This window comes from Ursus americanus, chromosome 15 (genome assembly GCF_024610735.1).
Source record: "Ursus americanus isolate L20-20 chromosome 15, mUrsAme1.1.p, whole genome shotgun sequence".
Lineage (NCBI taxonomy): Eukaryota > Metazoa > Chordata > Mammalia > Carnivora > Ursidae > Ursus > Ursus americanus.
Window position 1 is genome coordinate 41,692,402 of NC_142141.1, and position 21,902 is coordinate 41,714,303.

Below are 21,902 nucleotides of genomic sequence, written 5' to 3' on the forward strand. Positions count from 1 at the left end.
CTGAGCTGAAGGCAGACGCTTTAACGACTGCGCTACCCAGGCGCCCGAAACTGAAATTTTAATATACATAACTTATTTTGCTCATGAATGCAGAGCAAAATTCATAAGGTAATTATGATATCATCAATCATAAGTTTGTATACTGTTTCCTAAAGAACATTCATTATAAGATAAAATTAAACAAGATGTTGATTTCATAACATGTAGGAATACTTTTTAATGATAACTATATACTTATCTATTTTTAAATTTTTGTTAGAAATTTTATAAATGCGTTACTAATAACTCAAATGTGTAAATTAAAATAGTTGTCTAACTGTGGACTAAACCTGAGAAAGAGAAATCTTGAAAAGGTCTTAGGCTTTGGAGATCTAGCTAGTGAGGTCTTATATAAGCCTAATGAAACTCCTGAACATGACATTACATGGCAGGCAGATTGCTCTTTCTCTAGGGAATGTTACAAAGGACATTCATTATCTATTAATGGTGTCAGATTCATGGCGAAGACTGTAGATATTTCCCTGAAACAAGGAAACTATTTCAAAATTACATAATTTAGATTTAGAATAAAATGTCCTATGCTGTTCACTGAGTAGCTATTTTAAATATTTCTTTCAAAAACAAAACATTTATAAAATAACTGAACAGAATTTTAAAATAGATATGATTGCGTGTCAAAACAATTTAGTAACTTCGTTTAAACCAAAATAAGTTTTCTTCCTTATTTCCAAACAATGACAGAAAGTTTTAATAGCATTTACTGCTACCAGTTTATTTCAAGGACGAATGCAGGTGTTTCTCAAGCCGTGTTCCAGGGAACATTGGCTCAGGTGAGTGCTAATAGCTTATTTGTTTGTTTTAAAGTGTCCCGTAATAAATTTGAAGAATGCCAAATTGAAAAGGGTTTGTATTCAAAATGTTTAGACTGCTATTATGATTATACATCCTATTCAGAAACTATAACTAGATAGAGAGGAGAGAGTGTGGAAGGGTAATAGAGAGAGCTAAGAAGTAAAAACAAAGAGAATCTGTGTCCTAGCTCCTTGAAAGTTCAGCATAAGAATGTTTCTTACATGACTATGAACCAGCATGGACCCAGCACTGAGAGCCCTGAACAGGACCTAATGAAGCAGTGTGGGGTGGCCTGCCTGGACTAATCACTGGAAATCAGAAACAGGGACACCTCAGAAGATGCCACCTAGGGTAGGCAGTGACAACCCAGACAAGATTCCTCCTGTCCCCCAAGGGCCTTGAGTGATTGAAATTGTATTTCTGCAACCAGCTGGAATGGAGACTCAAATTAGAAATTATGCTTAGTAAAAGAAAAGTATAGGAAATTGCATTCTTTGCACATCTAAGTCTGTGGCTTGAAATTTATTTTGACTGTAGGAACATTTTTTTTTTGGACTAAGATTCCTAGGAATATACTTCAGAAAACAGTAATCAAGCTAATTAATTCCTGGCAGTACATATATTTCATACTTACTGAGTTGAGCAAATTTATCTTCAAAACACAAATTATTTAATAGGTCTGATCTACTTAAGCATCATACTAGATGTATGAGGTATAGAATATTGATAATTATCTTAATCAATGAAGTAAAAGAAACAAGCTATGTTTAAATGATCTGTGACATTTTCAGTCTTGACCTTGGCTTATCTTAGACCTTGGTTCATACTGTTTTTGGCCTTTAGATCTTTGGTCTGGCTGTAATTTATCAAGAATAATTATTTTTCATCTAAGAATGTGTTTTTCAATCTAAATTATCCTTTAATTTTAAGACAATGTAGCACTTTAAAAAAATTTTCTTTGGAGTTATTTTATAAGCCATAATCAAAACTCTATTTTATTACTTTAAATTCACATGTACTTTTAGATCAAGCATAGTATCACCTAAACTCATCACTATGTAGAATTTAGTGATTTTGCAAAGTTTAATGAACCATATCTAGTCTTAAAAGTTGAAGATTTGTTACTATTAAAAAATCTCTGGTTCATAGTAGGCGTTCGTTCAGTACTTGTTGAATAAATGAAAAAATTATCCTGAAGAATATACTCCAGGTTCTTTATGCGTTTTCAAGGCCTGGTGTATCCAGTTTAATTGTTATCTTTTTACGAAGCATTCCCCATCATCTTCGTCCTTGGTTTTCTTCTATTATTTTTACGTTAAAAGCTAGTTATAAATTGAAATTAATATAGTACATTTATTTATGCCTTGTATTTATTTTATCCAATATTTATTTTTGAGGTTAGGTTAGATAGGTAAGGTTATTAAATTTTAATCCTACACAGTATTTAGTTAGGTATGTTACATAATAGTTGTTATATCTGGCAAAACTTTTTATCATTGTCATTGTATTTGAATTGTCTTTATTAATTTTCCCACTTAATTAAGAGAGATATTTTCAGTTACACAAAAAAGTGTGGACTAAATATAATTACACTGAAAGATACTCTATAGAATCATGTCAAATCACATATGCCAAATAGCTGAAAGTATCAATATATGGTTGTATGGTATTTGACAAGTAGTGAAAGCGAATTCCTAAAGCATGAAATGTATTCTACTTATAGTAATCTTATATTTCTATTTATATTGTTTCATTAGGTAATTACAGGCTTTATTTGATGTCTGAAAAATTGTGGAGAACTTATATTTTTATTGTTTTTATTCATTTGTGTAGCCATCAATCTTAAAGTGGGGGTTGCAAGGTTATGTTCCAAGGTTCTGTGAATACCGCCAAAGTATGTGCTCAGTTAGGTTGTAAATGTATCAGTGCAGTTTGTTGGGTAGAAAGATGGGCTTTTATTACGTGTTCATTGAATTATTAACAAAGACAAGTCAAGATTATTGATCAATTTCTGTAGTCTCTGAAAGTTTATAATGACAGTTTAGGTTTTTATTTCCTATGATTAATATTTTGGCTTAAAAACAACTCTAGATTCTCACTTTTATATTGGTGTGAACCAACAAATATTTTGGGTGATTATAATGGGTTGTTAACTATGTAGGTGCAATGCTTTTAAGAAATCACAGTTTAAATAGGGAGGATAAGAAAAGAAACATTGAACCAATAAATGATAAAATAATAGAAAATCACCATAATCAGGTGCTAAATTGCATGGCAAAAGTTACAGGTACTATGAGAGTTCAGAAAAGTGATTTCTCTGTCAATGTGCATAAGCTGAGAAGGGCTTCACAGAATAGGGGAGACAGTGTGACATCAAGTGCAAGTCTACACAGGAAATGAGAGAAGCCTAGAATTAACTCTACGTCTCCCAGACTTAGAAAGCTATCTTTTAGTCAAGATTTTCATTTCAGATTTTAAAGCCCAGCATTGAAATTTCATAGTTGAATATACAATATTTTTAGGAGTCACAGTCATAGTATTCAGTAAGTTAAAAATGCCAAGGAAATCAGTATTCTATTATTATTTAAACTATCCATACAATGTTTTTTGGAGAGTTTTGATTTACTTACTTTCCTCTAAGCATTGGAATAATTGGGTCATCTCGTTAAAGTGTTATAAAGTACAAATTTGCACAATGACCAAGAATGTTTGCTAAGGCTTAAACTTCACTTGTAAGAAGTCATCTCGATGTTTTACAAATGTCAACAGAAAATTGACTCCATTCACGATGCCTTTCCTTTTTAGTACTTCTGTCAATTGATCCTTTTCCAGGTCTTTTTACAGGAATTTCTAAACAATTGATCAAATATGCTGTGAAGATTTTCCACTTTTGTCATTCTAAGACTTTTGTCACATAAATGTTTCCTAAGATTTCATAGACTCACTATATATATGAAATTAGTAAAGACCACTAATTCTCAGAGATATTGTAGGTTTTCCATGAATTATAGATTTCCATGGTGAGTAATGCTTGGTTACTAAATGTTAAACAAGTTCCTTTGCTGGATTTTTCCCAGATTTTATTATACTAAAGTATATGTAAATTGCTAGTGATAGATAGATTATGTGCATCTATTATATAATCATAAAATATCTATTAATACTTAGTGGAACAAGTATTCTGTGGAAAATAGTGAGGGGAATGCTAATTTAAGCCAAATGCCTGAATTCCCTTCCATTTTATAGATGGAAAATTAGAAGCCCAGAGAAGTTATATGCCTTGTTCTAGATCACCCAAGTGGTCACTGGCAGAAGAAACATTTGTAGTCTCTCCTACCTGAAACTACATTACAATGAAAATAAATGAGGCTTTAAAGTAGTAGTAGAACGACAGAAGGCATATGGAAGAGGAGTGATGGAAGAAATGGAAGAGAGGATTTGTACCTGGAATATGGGGTCTGCTTAGCAAAATCAACATGGGCTCCCGATTCAGATGGATAATGGAAGGCAGTAGTAACAAGTTAGGCAAAAAACAGAAGACTAAGTGAAGATACGGCACAAAGTAGTTGACTTCCCAAACACTGCATATGAAAAGAATAAAAGCTAGATATTTACAGGCAAATAATAATAATTCAAATAAACACATATTTTAAAAGGTATTTCTGACAAAAATTTAAGCAATCAACTGAAACTAATACTACACTGTGTGTTAGCTAACTGTAATTTAAATTAAAAAAAAATGAGCAATTATGACATGACACTTCAGCCAGTGTCGGTATTTGTGCTATAAATCAAAGCCTCTGTATTCTATTTGGGATTAGCTGCCCAACACCTGTTCCTAACCCTTTCCTGCCAGTCAACAACACCCACTGAGATGCTGAGAGATCCCAGCAGCCTTTCCATTGCCTCATTCTTAAATATGGATGAATTTTAAAAATCTGTGAAATATTTGAAGAAGAAATAAAGATCAAGGTAATCTGAAAACCAGCCCTAGTACAGACAGAAATAATTAAGAGAACAGAAATAAACTTAAAGAAAAAAAAAAATCTCATGATCAGCAAAATTTGAGATGCTATTTTTTGAGAAAAACAAATATTAAAAATAATCCATATAAAATGTAGTACAACTAAGTTATTTAACTCATTATATATATAATGAACCAGAAATACAAAATACTAAAAAAAAAATGTTCAAGAAAGGAAACGTAATCATATAAGCACACTGCTTGACAGTATATTAAACATTAATTGTAAAGTCACAGGAATACATAGTTTGGCTTAGTGAGTTTTCAATATTTAAAACCAACTTATGAACAGAGAAGTTCTAATTATGATTATGCAGCAGAGAATAAGTTCTGTCTCTGATGCAAAATGATGACAGAAAAGACGTATTTCCTAACATCTTAATTTTATCAAGGGTCTATAGTAATGGAACATTCAGACAGAGCTATAGCAGCATATTATTTAGACATTCAGAAAATAGCCATCAGAAAAATGAAAACATGTAAACAATTAAAGGTAGTTCTTCAAGGGAGAGTAACAGAAGGTGAGCAGTGGAGAAGGAAACCATTGGCTTTTGAGCCCATAAGATCTTAAATTATGAGGATGTATTGCTTTAATAAGAATAATAAATCAAGCTTAAAATAACATTTAGCAAATAGATTAAAATATGGATTATCTCTCAAAAGACTTTGGAAAGATAAATAAGAAGTCTTAATATATTTTCCTTTTAGAGATTGAAATTGTTTAAATCATCTTTCTAATATTTTAAATTTAGAAAGTTTCATTATACTAGGAATTTTGAGTGCAGACATATTCCCTAGCTGTCTTCGTATCCTCAGCCTCTAGTAAGTGCTTTCTATAGAACAGATACTCAAATGTTGGTACTTAACATAGAAACAGGCACTCAGATGTTGGTAATGCATCAGGAATACATGATTAATTGAGATAACATTAATATTCATTACAAAATCTATTTACTGAATTAATAATAAAATAATTGGAGGATAGATGAAACAAGTGTGTACTATATTCTTCTCTGTGAAGTTCTTTGCTTGCAAACAGGCATATGAACAATACACACATTTATTCAGTCAAATATGTATTATTTATGGATATGGATTCAAGTCTTACGTATTTTCTTTATTAAAGTCAGTCATTGATAATTTTTTAAAAGTTCAAAGGAAGATAATTGAGCTTTCTATAGAAAATATGTAGAATTTTATGAGCTCTCATTCATGCAAGTAAAAATATTATCTGAAGTTTACCTAAATCAATTATTAGCATTGATCTCTTATTTAAGGTAGAGACAGATGAGTGTATCAATAATGATTCCAAACAAGAATTCTTAAATATAACTTGGATCCTCTCAGAAAATGTGGTTGTTTTTATTTTTTGCATGCTTAATAATTCATGCTAATCCGTTATTTTTTGGCTTAAATAAGTGTAAATATATTCTTATTTCTTTTATTTCCTATCTTTTTTGGGGTATGCGTATATTATTCACAGTTAATGCTGATCACTTATTTTCTTACTTGTGAATCCTGAAGAGGAATGATCAGAATCTTCCTGGACTATTGTTTTTATATTATCTACTGTTAGAGGTCAGGGCTTACCAAATTTTAAGCCATCCTTTATTATGATGTTTAGCAGATTTGCATATGTGAAATGCATCACAGATACTTCTGTCTTTTAATGTAAATACTGTATTTACTCAGGATCCCACCAGTAGAAGACATTTTAACGTGTGAGATTTAGGAAAGAAGCAACACCATACAGTCAAGATTTAAGGGAAAATCATTCTCTCACTAAGCCATGAAACCTAGGCGAGTATTGTTTGATAGGATGTACATGCAAATAAGGTCACTTGCTATTTAGTTTTATTTTTTCTGGGGCCTGCCTGCTTGACTTGTAATTCTGTATCCCTGCAGGACTATGACTTTCTGAAGGGAATTTCTGTCTCTTGTTTCATGGAAAGATTGAGGTAGCAAAATAGTTTGTAATAAGAAAGAAGTCAACCTTTGCCCTGAACACAAAATAAACCTTCAGCATACTTTCCAAAGCTCAGCAAAACTTGGATACATTGTTTAAAAGTGTGTGTATAGGTGAAACTCCGTAACTTTTAATTCTGTTGGGGTCTGGAGACAATCAACGTGAAAAATGAGTAGAAAACCTATTCTAAAATAAATTTTTAGCCTCTCTAGGTGTAAGAATGAATGCATGAGCAGTCTAAACTCCTCTTTAGATTAAATAAGATTCTTCCAATTTCTTCTGTCTTTAATAAGAGACCTAAATAACTCAGAACATAATGCCAACTTTTCCTCTCAACCCCAAGATCTATCAAAGAGATGTTGCAGTCTTTTTTTAAATTTGTTTACTAAACAAACTTGAATTGAGATATTCACATCTATTCTTACTTAGCTACTATTAGAAAAATATGTCCAAAGGTAAAAAAGGTTATTTTATTATGATATAGAAGTCATATGTCATTTCTCAAATGTAGGTATCATGTAAGCACATATGACATCTGAGAATAATAGCAAATGAACAGAAAAATAATATATATGGAAAAAACTTCACTTAAATCTTTAGAAATAAAGTAGTTATATCCTTATCACACACATACAGATATATACATAGTATAAAGACACAGGGGATTAAAATCTAAGTTAATGCTTAATTAAAGCTGAATAATCAAGTTATTTCTTAAATACAAAATTTCTCATCATTTGATATATTTTTTCCATGTATGTGACAATGGTTTAACTTATTAAAAAATAGGTCATTTTCTACAGTTAGAACTTTATATAGAAAGAGAAAGAAAAAAGACAATCTCTAATAGGAATGGAATGTCCTAAGAAAAGTAGGGCTATTTTAATGTAAAGAAATAGATCTTAGCAAGATATAAAAAATGTAAATAGATGGAAAAATAATACAATTTCTATCCCTTCACAGATTTTTAAAATTTTAATTGAATTGCTAATTATTAAGTTCTGTTTGTTTGTTTTTCCTGTCTCATTTCTAAAGTTTCATATATAAAATCTTAGTATATTCTCTTTTGGATCTGACTTCTCTTTCGTGTAATACTTGTAGATGCATCCATCTTTTTGCATGATTAGTTTATTCATTTTTATTGCTGAGTAGTTTTCTATATTATGATTGAACTATACTATGTCCATTTACATGCTGATACGTATAAGAGTTTGTGTGGGATTTATATTATTTATTCTTAGCAATGTTTTCAGAACTTATAAAGGTATGGGATTTTCATTTTCTTTACATGCATTTTTTCATTACAAAATCAATTTTGGTGATAAATTATACAGCCATTGAGATTTTTAATTTTATTTTTGAGTCAGTTTTAGTAATTTATATCTTGTAAGTAGTTTGTCAGTTTCCTGTAGATTGCTGAATTTATTGAAATTAATTGTTTATTACACTCTTTCATTATCCTGCTAATGTCTACTGGATCTGTAAATCTCTCCTTCTATTTTTGATATTAGTAAGTTGTGTCTTGGTTTTTTTCTTGATGATTCTAACTGCAGATGTATAAATATTTTTAATCTTTTCAGAGAACTACATTTTGATTTTATTGATTTTTTCCCTAGTTTTTTCTTTGTGTTTTCTGTTTTCTCTTTCATTAACTTCTCTTATTTTAATTTTTTTCTCCTTTTTATTTATTTGGATTTAATTTGCTCATATTCTTCTAGCAAAAAAGCTAGAAAAGCAATGGATTCTTAAATTATTGATTTTAAATCTTTATTTTCTGATAAGAGTATTTAAAACAAAACATGTAACTCTAATCACTGTTGTAACTGCCTCCACAGACTTTGATATGTTGAGTTTTAATTTTACTCATTTCAAGATATTTTCATGTGATTTCTTCCTTGATCTATGATTTATTTAGTTTTCTGTTTAAATTTTAAAATATTTGCAATTTTCAAAATACCTTTCTGTAACTAACTTCTGATTTAATCTTGTAATTTGAGCAGATTCTCTATACAATTGAATATTTTTGGAATTATCAGGACTTTTCAATTTTGTTAAAAGGTCTGTGTACACTTGGAAAGAATGTGTGTTACACTCTCATTGAATGGGTATATTAGTTTCTTAGGGCAGTTGTAATAAATTACCACAAACTGGGTGATTTAAAGCAACAGAAATTTATTTTCTCACCATTCAGGAGATCAGAATTTTAAAACCAAATGTTGACAGGCTTTGTTCCTTCTGGAGGCTCTGTGGGAGAATCCATTTCATGCCTCTCTTCTAGTTTTTGGTGGTTGCCAACAATCTTTATTATTCTTTGGCTTGTAGAAGCATCTTTCCACCTCATGCCTCTATCTTTTTATCATCTCATTCCCTGTGTCTTCTTCTAGTCGTTATAAGGACAGTGTCATTGGATTTAGGCCCTCCCCTGATCCAGGATGATATCACCTCAAGATCCTTATCTTAATTACATCTGCAGAAGCTCTTATTCCAAGTAAGTTTACATTTTGAGGTTCTAGGTGGACATGAATTTTTGGGGGGACACTATACCACCCACTGTGGTGGGTAGGTGTTTCATAAAGGCAAGTTAGGTTCAGTTGGTGGATAGTATAATTCATATTTTCTCTCCCCTTGCTTATTTTTGTCCACCTAATTTTATCAGTATTGGCTATTGAAGGGAGTGTTAATATCTCTAGCCACAATTGTACATTTATTTCTTCTGTCAGTTTTTTCAGTTTTTGCTTCATGCATTTTGAACATTTAGGATTATAATGTCTTCTGCATGAATTGATCCTGTTTTCATTATGGAATCTCTCTCTCTATTCCTGGTATTATTCCTTGTTCTAAAGTCTACTTTCTGATACTTATCTCATCACTCAGATTTCTTTTGATTAGTATGTGCATGGTATATATTTTTTCTATTATTTTACTTTTAACTCCTCTTTGTCTTATTTAAGATGTATACTTTTTAGGTGGCAAAGGGTTCTGTTTTGTCTTTATCCAACCTTACAAGACCTACCTTTCAATTGATATATTTAGATTATTTACTTTCAGTGAGATTATTGGTATTTTGACATCTTGGTCTTTGTTTTCTATTTGTCTCATTAATTATTTAATTTTTGTTTCCTCTTTGCCTTCATTCATTATTTCTGTCATTTCTGGATCTTTCTGGTGTTTTTTTCCCCCTGATGTTTATGGGTCGTGTTTATTTATTTGTTTGCTTTTGCACATCTTGATTTTTTAATTGGCGTATTACCATTGTGGACTTTATATTGTTGAACGTGTGGTTTGTTGTTTTCCTTTAAAGAGTCTTAGGCTTTGTTTTTGCATTTAGTTTGGTTATTTATGGATAAATTTGACCCTTTTAACATTCTTTTAAGCTATTAACAGATCATCCTTTACACTGTACTAACTTAGGCCCATAGCTAAGGCATGGCCTTCCTGTGGACTCAGCTGCAGTCATCTTGCATTCAGTGAGGTTGCTCCATGCTGGCTAGTGAGAATTTGAACACTCATTGGCTTTTAGTATGTTCTGCTAATTATTCAATTTACAGCTCTCCTACAATTGTTCTTTCCTTGAAAGTTGTTCTTCGTTTAGCATATTGGAATTTTACTTTACATACGGGCAGACTGACACCGATGAAAGATTCAAGAAGGCTCCTATGCATATCATAGAGGTCTTTCCCCGAAAGCTCCTCCTTTGCAGTATGCAGCCCTATAAATTCTACACTTTGAGTATTATGGTCTTTAATCCTTAAGTATTTTCCTTTCTCCCCATACCTTCTGCCAATTATTCTCTTCATTACCAGCGGACGGCCTCATTTTCTAGATTATTGAGAAAACTTGAACAATAAGAAGATAACTTAGGTAAGCTTTTGTCACCACAGTTGTCTACCCTCAGGCATGTAAGCACATACACACTGTCTTCTCTATTATTACCTTGAACAAATGGTCAATGCTGGGGCGCCTGGGTGGCTCAGTCGGTTAAGCATCTGCCTTCAGCTCAGGTCATGATCCCATGGTTCTGGGATCGAGTCCCATGTTGGGCTCTTTGCTCAGTGGGGAGTCTGCTTCTTCCTCTGCCTGCCGCCCCCCCTGCTTGTGCTCTCTCTCTCTCTCAAATAAATAAAATCTAAAAAATAAAAAGTCAGTGCTATTCATAATGATTTATGCCTTCATGTGTGTAGTAGGAGTCATCTACTTTCACCTACTCAAGGACATTGCTCCAATAATTCTTCCATCTTTCTCTTGATTCAACAGTGCCTTTTCCCTCCCAGCGTACAAATATCCTACACTTAAAAAAAAATGAAGCCCATGCCCCTGGGATGATCGTTTCATCAGCCCAAAACTATTTCCATCAATTGCTCCCATTTCTCTGCTTGTTTGTGGAGGTAAATTCCTCAAAAGGTAATCTATACTCTCCTCTATTTTTTTCCTCTTATTTTCCTTTGAATTTAGTCTAATCAAACTTTTGTCTTTACCATCCCATTGAAACGGTTTTTGCCAAGTCATCAGTAACCTCAAAACTGCCACAACAAATCGAATCCAGACTAGTGTAGTCTAATCCCTGACCCCATGGTACTCATCAGTTATCAGAATTTGTAGTAATTGATCATCCTCTTTTCTCTTAATATACTTCATTTACTCAGCACCCAAGGCATTATTCTATAAGCCTTTACCCCAGCTCATATCTGTTCCTACCAGGTCCTCTTTGTTGATCTCTGCTCTCCAGACTTTCACTCTTGGACTGCTTCATGGCTTATTTCTTGAACTTCTTCCCTATATTTACTCTCTAAATTGTCATCCTGTTTCATGGCTATAAATTCTGTTCACAAGCTGATGGCTCCCAAATTTATATCTCACAGCCAGACAACTCTCTAAGTTCCAGGCTTATATGAAGCAGACTATCCAAAAGATTCATTTGGATGTATAATAAACATCTCATAATTAATATGTTTAAAACCAAAGTCCTGATGTTGGTCCCAGACGTCCTTCTCTCATCTTACCATCTCGAAAATGATAATTCAACACTCCCAGTTCCTAACACCAGAAGCCTAGGAAGTAGCCTTGACTTTCCTTTTTCTCACTACCTACCCAATCCATGTATAAATTCTGATGGTTCTACCTTCAGAATACACCTCAAGTCTATCTTTTTTTCTTCTTCTTGTGCTGCTACTACTCTGGACTAAGCTACCACCATTTCTTCTATTCCATTGAAATAGAGCCTAACTTGTTTCCATGCCCCTTTGTCTTATTCCTCCTTTGCTGCTATTTTCCATATTGTAACCATAGATGCACTTTGTAAGTGAAGTCACCTTTCTGTTCTATCAGTCCAATATATTCCCTCCTTATGCAGAGTAAAAGCCCAGTTTTGTGTACTTGTTACCTCTTGTTCTTTTCTCTTGTCACTTCCCTTTGATTGTTCCCCTCAATCTACAAACTTGCCTCCTTGATGTTTATCAAGCATACACTCCCCTCAGAGCACCTGATATTCTCTCTTGGCCTTATTAGGCACACAGTAAATATTGACTAATTGAAGGAAGAAACTGAGGTAGATGGATTATGTAACTTGGCTAATAAAATACCCCAAGGTTAAGGCAGAATAGAGACAAAAACCTAATCTCTTTCTTCAGTTTTTTTCTCTAGATACCTAAAATTTTTAAAAAGATTTTTATTTATTTGACAGAGAGATATAGAGAGAGCACAAGTAGGCAGAGTGGCAGGCAGAGGGAGAGGGAGAAGCAGATTCTCCGCTGAGCAGGGAGCCCGATGTAGGGCTCCATCCCAGGACCCTGGGATCATGACCTGAGCCGAAGGCAGCCACTTAACCGACTGAGCCACTCAGGCGCCCCTCTAGATATTTAAAATTTAAAATTCTGTAGAAACATGTTATATATTGATACAGACATGGGGTTTATTATTTGACTTTCTGATTCATTCTACCTTGCAACCAATTTTTTTCAAATACTATTGGTATAATTTTAGTATTTTCAAAAAAAAAATTTCTTATGTAATCATGGATGCTATTGAAGATCTTTCAATAGATTTCTCTTGATTGTAGGGAGAAATTTTAATTGTGCTAGTTTCTTATTAAAATAATCAGCAACAAGAAAACAATCTGGCTGTCTAAATTTTTACTCACAAAACTACTCAAAAAGAAAATATGTGTAGATGATTTACCACATGGGATTGAATTATAAAGAAACACATTCAACGTGACTAGTATAGTTTTGGCACATGAGCTATGAGATGTTTTATTCTTTAACTTCTATAGAGAGTTAGCAGTGAAGTTCTGTCCATTTGGGTAGTACCACAATTATTTCATTGAGCAATTCTTCCTAATTCCATATCACCAGCTGAAAAGAACAAATTGCATTTCAGTAAGGAGGAAATAGCTACACTCTTCCTCCATTCTGCCACAATTCAATTTCCTCTGCTGGCTGCTCCAGTCCACTTCTGACTGATGGTAGGCAGCAGCATATGGCAACATTGAGAGAATTTATAAAATAACTCTGCTAATGGTAACACACAAATAAACAATCACGAAGACCCAACAGTCAGGGCGAATTAATAAAGCTGGCGAATGCTTGGTTAGTAGAGCTTCTCACAGTGAACAAAGCACACATCTTGGTTGAGTTTTCTCTCATCAGGCAGAACATATTAATTTCCAGGGCTGCACTGGCTTTAATATGGTTGGAAATATGAGTATTTATTATGAAAACCTCCATATTCCTTGTGCTCTGAGTGATTTCCCAAAACTGAACTTCCAAAAACCAAACAGGTTAACTGTGATAATCTTTGCAGAGTGCAAAATCTAATTCTTTCTTTTTTTTTTTTAAGATTTTATTTATTTATTTGAGAGAGAGAGAGAGAAAGCATGAGTAGAGCAGGAGGAGGGAGAAGGTCAGAGGGAGAGCAGGCTCCCCACTGAGCAGGATGCCTGACACGGGGCTGGATCCCAGGACCCTGAGATCATGACCTGAGCCAAAGACAGCCACTTAACTGACTGAGCCATCCAGGCACCCTAATTATTTCTTATTGCAATTTTAACAAACAAACAACAACAAAAAACCATACAAACCTTGCTAAAACATGTAGAGGTTGAATGACTAGAATGTGTCTTCTGTATCTTAATAACAGTATATTAATTTAAACTTCTAATGATTTGATATACAGTAAAAATAAGTGTATGTTTTGAAAATTAATTTGCTTATATCAAACCAGTTGCTAAGTCCCTTCCTCCGTCTTTTTAGTGACAAATACTCCTTTAACAGTTTTTTTCAATTTTTATTATCATAATACTTAATAAAAAGATTAAAATTTTCCTAATCAAAAAACACAAGAAAACAAAGAAAAAAACATTATTTTAGAAGAACAGATTTCTCTCCTTTGCTTATGTGCCTTCACTTTTAACTTTGTCTCATTCTTCTAGACTTTACAGGTTAAGGAAACTGCTGATCATTTGTCCCAAATTAGAATTTTTAGCTCAAATACACCGTATAGATCTATTTCCTTTTCTAAATTGTAATGCTTATTCTCATGTGATTCTTTGAAATATAGAATTGTTTCTTCTTTTTTTTTTAGTTTTTAATGTAGTTTAAATCTGTTTAAAATTATCAAAATTTCAGATTTTATACTTCGATGGCCATCTTCATGCTCTTTTTTTGTTTGTAAGATACAAACTTTCTACCTCCCTTCATGATGAGGGAAAGGATTATCAGTTGTTCTCAAACTTGGCTTCCAGTGCTAATCTTCAAGGGGAATTTAAAACAATAACAACAACAAACTAAGTAAAATTGAATTCTAGATAAGTCGTAGTAGACTTTAGACAGTGAACATTGAAATCTTTGAGACTGAAGTCCAGATAACAGCATTTATTTTGAAGTCTAGAGGTGACTCAAGGGTTAAAGCACAACCAGGGTTAAAAACACTGACTGAGGGTGCAACCAGAGATTAACATCCCTTTCTGTGTCACCAATGATGAAGAATCTAGAGTTTGGATCTTTTTAAGCTTTTCTTTTTTTTTTTTTAAATAATATTTTTTTAAGCTTTTCACAATACAAGACGTGAAACCCAAAGCTTCCTAGCTTCTAGCTTGGACTTCTTCAAGTTAGTTTTTCCCAATTCACTTCCAGCTGGGGAGGGGTGTGTTAAGGAAAAACAGAGAAATTCACCAACATTCAAAGGGATCCCTGGACAGATGTTCCAGAGTTTCGGTCTTAGCATACCTGGAGCTTTGAGCTGAGCCATTTGAAGTTTGAAAGGTATTTAATCCTGGGTGGTGTTCCATCTCAGTTATCTCCCTTATAAACATACTGCAGGCTCCTCCATTCAACAACATTCTCCTATATTCTTATCTTCATATTGACTTATATTTCATTATCACCAGGATAAACCATAAGGCCAAGTGTTTTGAGGTAAGAAAGACCTATTTATGATTTTTTTTTTTTTCCCACTGAAATGTGCTTTCTAGCTTTGTAGAAGAGATAGCAGTACCTATTTCCTGGGATTGCTTCAAGGATGGCACAAAGTAATGCATGTGAGATGCTTGGTCTAGGCTTTGATACCTAAAAGCTACTACTTTTCTAATCTGCTGCATACTCATGCATCCCCAGGAATGCATCCCTAAAGAGGTCCTTTGTAAACTAACTCCCCCCCTCCCAGGCTCTTCATAGTCCCAGCTGCCACTAAATCATATTCTTCTTTGAAATTGTAGTATCCCTGTGGTCTTTCTAAGTGGAGATACTCAAGTTCCCATATCCTCTCTATTATTTTTATATTACAGCTCCTTGAATAACTATATAAGCATATTAGAAAGTGTATATACTACAAAACAATGCAACTGAAATCACTAAACATGTATTGACCACTTAGTGTTTTTTCTAGGCACTGTTGTATGTAAAGAGATGTTGCTTACAGTCTAGAAATTGGCCCAGGGGCTAAAGTGCTGTAAATGGTCAGCACTCAGATGCAGCTGGTGGTTGCAGTGTTATGATTATATTCTGCCTAAAACCCAAACATGCTTTTGTTCCACGTCTAGATTTAAGTGGATTTCCTAGCCAGCCAGAAAAACCCTTACTGATGCTGTGGATTTATATACTAATAGGATTTACCACTTACCCCAAATTTAAAAAAAAAAAAGAAAAAAACCCACAACTGATTCATTTTCAGATCAATAAAGCTGTTACGGGTTGAAATGGCATGTTCTACCTCATGATATATCCCACGCAGAAAGGTGGGCCAAAGGACAGCTGAGGATGCTCAGGGCAAATCTTCTCTCTAGGGAGTAATTGTGCAATGAAGAGAAAAGCTGACTGTACACTGAGTCAGAAACCTTACAATTAGATTTGGTATGTACATTACCTGGCTATGAAGACTCAAATCAGTTAACTCCCAAGGCCGGACAGTTCTCATCTGTAAGCATTCACGTAATGTGTGCCTTGTGCCCTAAATACCATTAAACATCAGAAAGGATAGATAGAAGCTTAAGGACTTTATGAGTTCACTGGAAGGAGATCTTCAGACATGACAGAGGACAAAAGAAAATGATATATTTGCGTCCTACTTATTTGGTTACAGACTAAGTATTATTGAAAATCTACGAAGAGAGCAAAATCATGGCCGGCAGCTGTAGTCAGTGACGACCCACGGATACTACAAAAGGTTGTTGGGAGAATTAATTTGAACAAAGGGTTGCTACAGGTTTTAAAGTGTAGATGTTTAAAATGAAGCATAAGATATCTGTCTAAAGGTAGTTATGTAATTAAATGTTGCTATTCTATGAAACCAGAAATCTGTTGGTGAGACTTTTATGTTCGATCCACAGTTATTTCCTTCGAATTGAAAACATAGAAGAGTAAATTCACCAATGAGTTAGTCTGACTTTTATTTGGTTATAATCACCTAGAAAGCAGGTGGCCTTTATGGAGCTTTATGGCTTCTTCCAGTGTTATGTGATATGCTTTCACTGCCTGTTGCCACCAATCCATTCAGATTCTGTTTCTTTGGTATAAAAATTTTTATCTTTTCCATTAAACAGCAAAGGTCACTTGACAACAAAATTTTGGACAATGCCCAAATACAGTTCCGGGCAAATTACCAACATTATGGGTGAGGTACCGAGGGTCTGTAGATCCTTCATAAATGGTCAAAGTCAGATCCGTGATGGAACTGATTGTAGTTTGCACTTACATAGGATCTTCCAGGCTGTCAATTCACAGACTTTGCAAACTTTGCCTGTCATGAAGGTGAAGAACAAACCTGAAACATAGCAACCGTATGCTGGCACATAGGGATTTGATAGATTGAAGTGTTAGGTTTAATTGAAAATATAGGAGAATGTTAAGTAAGAAGCATGCAATTATGTGAACTGGAAGAGTGCCAGGCCTCTTTCTCTGTCCTGGGGGCATTATGGACTCCCAAGAAGTGACCAGATTGTCAGTGCTAAGGCTTACGTGTGAAGGACACCACAGGAGCAACTGGTCACTGGGGAGAGTTATAAAGTGAGAGTGGGGATTTTATTTCTTGCAGTGAAAAGGCCCTCACGTAGATGACAATACAGTCATATAGGGTGGAGTGACCTAGAGAGAAGGTCTTTGCATAAGCACTTTTTCTATTTTATTCTTTCATTAGAAATCTCAGAAACGGATATGAATGTTGGCTCAGATTTTACAATGTGAAGTATTGCCCAAATAAAAATAATATAATGTAGGATGAAGGATAGGATTCTGGAGTACTAACCACTTCAAATGAACTACACATATTTCCAACTCGCTGCATATATTTTAAAGGCTAATTACTCAGGAGAGAGGATAGATAAGTTCACTTTACATTTTGGAGCTGAAGAAAATACATATGAAAGAGTCAAGGAAAAGGGTAAGGCTACAAAGAAATACTTTCATGTAGACCATAATCCCATAGGCAGTTTTATTGTTAATATTTTCATAGCATTTTTCTATTTTAACCTTTATTTTTACATATTAATGTTTCCTTTCTCAGCTCTTTGATATGGCGGCTTGACATGAGTTCACATGTTCTGAGTGAAAAATGATTGCACTGATGCAGTCGAATATTATTTCCTTTTCATTCATAAAAAAGTAATGGAAGCAAGAAATGAACCGACTGGCGAGTGGCCACGGTATGCTGAGAAGACTAGGCTAGGCCTAGGTACCTTTCTACTCTGCATGTTCCTTTTAAAATGATGGTGTTATATTGGGAGGCATTTTCGACTTACAAAATCTTTACATCCTCAGGTATACTTTCAAAACACAGCTTCTCATCTCCCAGCTAGAGCACAGATCTGAGTCCTTCATAAATACTCTTATTTCTTACTTAATGCCTTATTGCTGTTGCAGCCCTAAGCCCCATTTTGACTGTATTTGGACATAAGGTGTTTAGGAGGTTAATCAGGTTAAAGGAAGTCATGAGGGTGGGGTCCTAATAGGACAGGTGCCTAGTCAGAGGGAAAGCCACGTAGGGATAAAGAGGTCATCTGCAAGCCAGGAAGAGTTCTCACCAGAAAGAGATCCCTGCCAGAATCTTGATCTTGGACTTTCCAGTCTCCAGAATTAGGAGAAAATAAACACCTATTGTTTAAGCCACAGTCTGTGGTATTTTGTTAGGGCAGTTGGAGCAGACTAGGACACTTGTGTCACACATATTCCTTCCCCGTCGTATCCTCAACCCCAACTGTGGCCATTTTCAAAATCAGAGATTGCACTGTTCTGGAAAATTGCTTATTAAGAGCAAAAATCTCAGTCAAGATGTGAACTCTTAGAGACAGAATTTTCACCATAGTGTTTATTCTTGGCTGAACTTATATGACTCACAAAACTTCTCAACATTTTTCTGTGTATTGGGTCATAGGATTTCAGTGTTGGGAAAGGAATAGCCCATACTGTGACAGAAATCACTTGTGGTACATTGCATCATGCATCCCCATCTGTTGCTGGGACTTGCTATGGGAGGCATATATCCCACCTCCCTGTCCCCTCTTAACATCAAGCTTTGTCATTCACTTGTTTGATCAGTGAAACATGAGCAGAAGTAACAGCATGCAGTTTTTAGCAGAAATTTTAATGGCCATTGTTGGTTTTGCCAGTTTTCTCATTCATTTCTCTATGGCAGTCATAAGACTTGTGTGAGAAGTTGGAGCCACATGATTCCAACTCCTAGCCATCCGGTTACCCCCAGCTGCTCAGTCTCTCTGAGCCTCTCTAGTTACTGTATATTAAAGAGGAGCCATTTCTGCTATGCCATGCTGAAATTCTTAACACATACACACACACAATCACAATCATAATAAAATTATTTTTTTAAACCACTAAGTTGTGATTGGTATTTGTGCATTGTAGATTTAGCCAGGTTTGCCTGTTGAAGAGTTTTTTGTAAAAACCCTTTGTGCCTAATGTGAGGATGTGTCTTTCCTGGGGAATTTTGCAGTTGTATCTTTAAGGTACTCCAGGGGCATATGTATGGGACTGTTTCTTTAATTGATTTTATTTCTTACATAAAAATTTCAGTAAAAATTGAGTAATGTAAAGCGATTTTAAGCAGTAGATCAACCTTATCAACATAGAACCAGGCTGACTGAAACCACAAGCACCCTGCTTTGGAATATTTACATGGTAACAAGTTAAACCTTGTAGGAGATATTAAACCATCATTACAAAGTCCTTCCTGTGATCTAGCACATAGAGGCTAAAAGCAAAACGAAAAATAAAACCAGGTGAAAAAAACACAATTATTTTCAATATATTCACACATACATTAAAATAAAATTCAGATCATCAGGGTGAGGGGTCATGGGTAGGGATGCACATGGGTCTGTGTGCTGACAGCACCTCCAAGGAGGAGGCCCAGGTTTCGGAATGGGTCTGGGGATCTTAGCAGGATCCTTCCCTAAGCCCTTCCCTCTGATGGCCTCCAGCCACACCCCAACAGCTCACGACCACAGATCAGTTGTTGTACATGGAGCTCCCGTTTCCATGACTTTTGATTGAAATCTGTAGGTCTCAATTCCCCAGGGTGATGTGTCACCAGTAACACAGCCCCAACGGGGGGGGGGGGGTGGAGCAGTGGGCCCACAGAGTTTCTTCTCCCAAGTCTGTCCCATCTGTTCACCTGTCCTCCCATCCTGGCCCGACCAGTCACTCTAACTCGGTGTCTTCTTTGAGTTTGTAAACAGCCCCAGTCTTATGCATGTACTTCTTAACATACTCCTTGGTTTCATGTTTCACGTTCTCATTGCACTCCAGGTCCTCGGGTTCTTACAGTACTTCAGCTTCTTAGTCAACACCATGAGTCAGCTTGTGAGCAAGGTGTTTGAAGACTTCAGTTGTAATTCTTTCCATTTTGCAGTCAGGTTTCCAGTAAGGGTTCAAGCCCTGGACAATGAACTGGAGCACCTCTTCTCTGAATACTTCTTTGCTTTTCTTAGCCAGCTCACCACAGGTGTCTGCTTCTGCTGTCTTAGGGTTTTTTGAGGTCTCCATGGGGTTTTCATCATATCTTGGGGTTCCTAGGTCCATCTCAGCTTCATGCTCAAGGCTGTCATTATCTCTTGGGCCTTCCCAAGTAGGAGGGTTCCATTGAATCTGCCTTGTGATCTCATGGTAGTAATAAATCTTCCCTTCTGGATCTTGGGCTGTCTTCTAGTTGGCAAATAAGACAATGGCTTTTTGGATTGGGAGGGGGGGTGGCAGATCCAGAAGATTATTTTTACTATAATCACTTTGGTGATGTCACACCAAAGACAGTTGGACAAGTCTGCCCTTGATAATATATGGTTGCTCAAGACTACAACAGGAGAGTACTGCGACTATTGGTTTGAATCCCAAACCCTGTAATTCTGTCCTTAGACTGGGCCTGGGGCTGGCACTGGCAAGAGAGTGATGCTGGAGTCTTGGTGAACCACACCGTCACGTTGGGTCATGTACTATGAACTGGAAGCTTCCCAGGGGCTGCCACATGTGGAGGGAAAGTGAGAGGTTCTATACAATGTTCCACCAAGGGTTGAGAATGATTGTAAGGAGCAGGAGAACACACAGGGTCCTTGCTGGGTAAGAGGAGGAGCACCTTTCCTGCAATGTCCATTGCTAGGATCCATGCAGGTCTGCATGGGATAACCTGGTGAGTAGCCAGCAAAGGGATGGTGAGGGGCATTGTAGTCAAGAGAGTCAAAGGTTGGTGGAGAAGTCATTCCCAGGGTCTACATCTGCTGCTTGTTTCTGAGCCTCCCATTGAGCCACCTCTTCTCAAACAACTTCTAGTGCTCCTCTCTAGAAAATGTATTGTGGTCTTTAATTCATACTTTCTTTTTAGAAGTTGGCGTCTCATCTCTGCCATCTGGCCTTTTGTTCCACTCATAGGCAGAAGAAGGTGGTTAGAGGGAGCCCCTTTGTCTCCTTTTCTCTTTTTTGAGTTTGCTTGTGTGGGTCTATCTCTGTTGACCTGTTAGGAGTCTTTGGGGTGGCTGTTGATCTCTGAAGCCAACAGCATCCCTTCCTTTTCCAGTTATTGTGTTCTCCTTCTCAGTTCGACTTTTCTTTGAAATTCAGTATGACTCCTTTAGGTCTTTCCAACTACCCAGGAGCTTGGTGGCCAAATCACTTATATCTATTGTTTTATCTGGCTGTTCCTGGCTTCTCACTCTCCACATCAGATACCCTGCTCTTCATCTTGGGATGGTGTTTCCCCAGCAATCGTTCTTCCAGTTACGTGCCGTATTTCAGCGTCAGCCTCTGGTTCAGATGTGGAAAGCTCACTGGGGTCCATGGCGATTTCGCCGTCAACTTTAGATTCAGGCAGCTGTTGTGTAACTGTTGTGACTGTACCTCCTTCACTTTGTCTACAGACATTTTCTAGCTAGATATGGGGCCATTTCTGATGTTGGTTTTCAACATGCAGGTTCTCAGAAAATGTAGATATTATAAGTTCATGGTTATGTATATTTTTCCACCAAAGACCTCCATACCAGACACCTTTCCAATCAGAAACCTCAGCTGAAGCAGTTCCAATGTTAGCCGATGTGCTCACCCCAGGATTTTTTGTTTGTTTTAAACTTTT

The 21,902-nt window shown here is 35.5% G+C and overlaps 1 pseudogene; it reads right to left on the reverse strand.

The window, feature by feature from the left end:
* Window positions 1-19,984: 19,984 nt before the first annotated feature.
* Window positions 19,985-21,611, reverse strand: LOC123785411 (histone-lysine N-methyltransferase SETD2 pseudogene; annotated as a pseudogene).
* Between the last annotated feature and the right edge of the window lie 291 nt (window positions 21,612-21,902).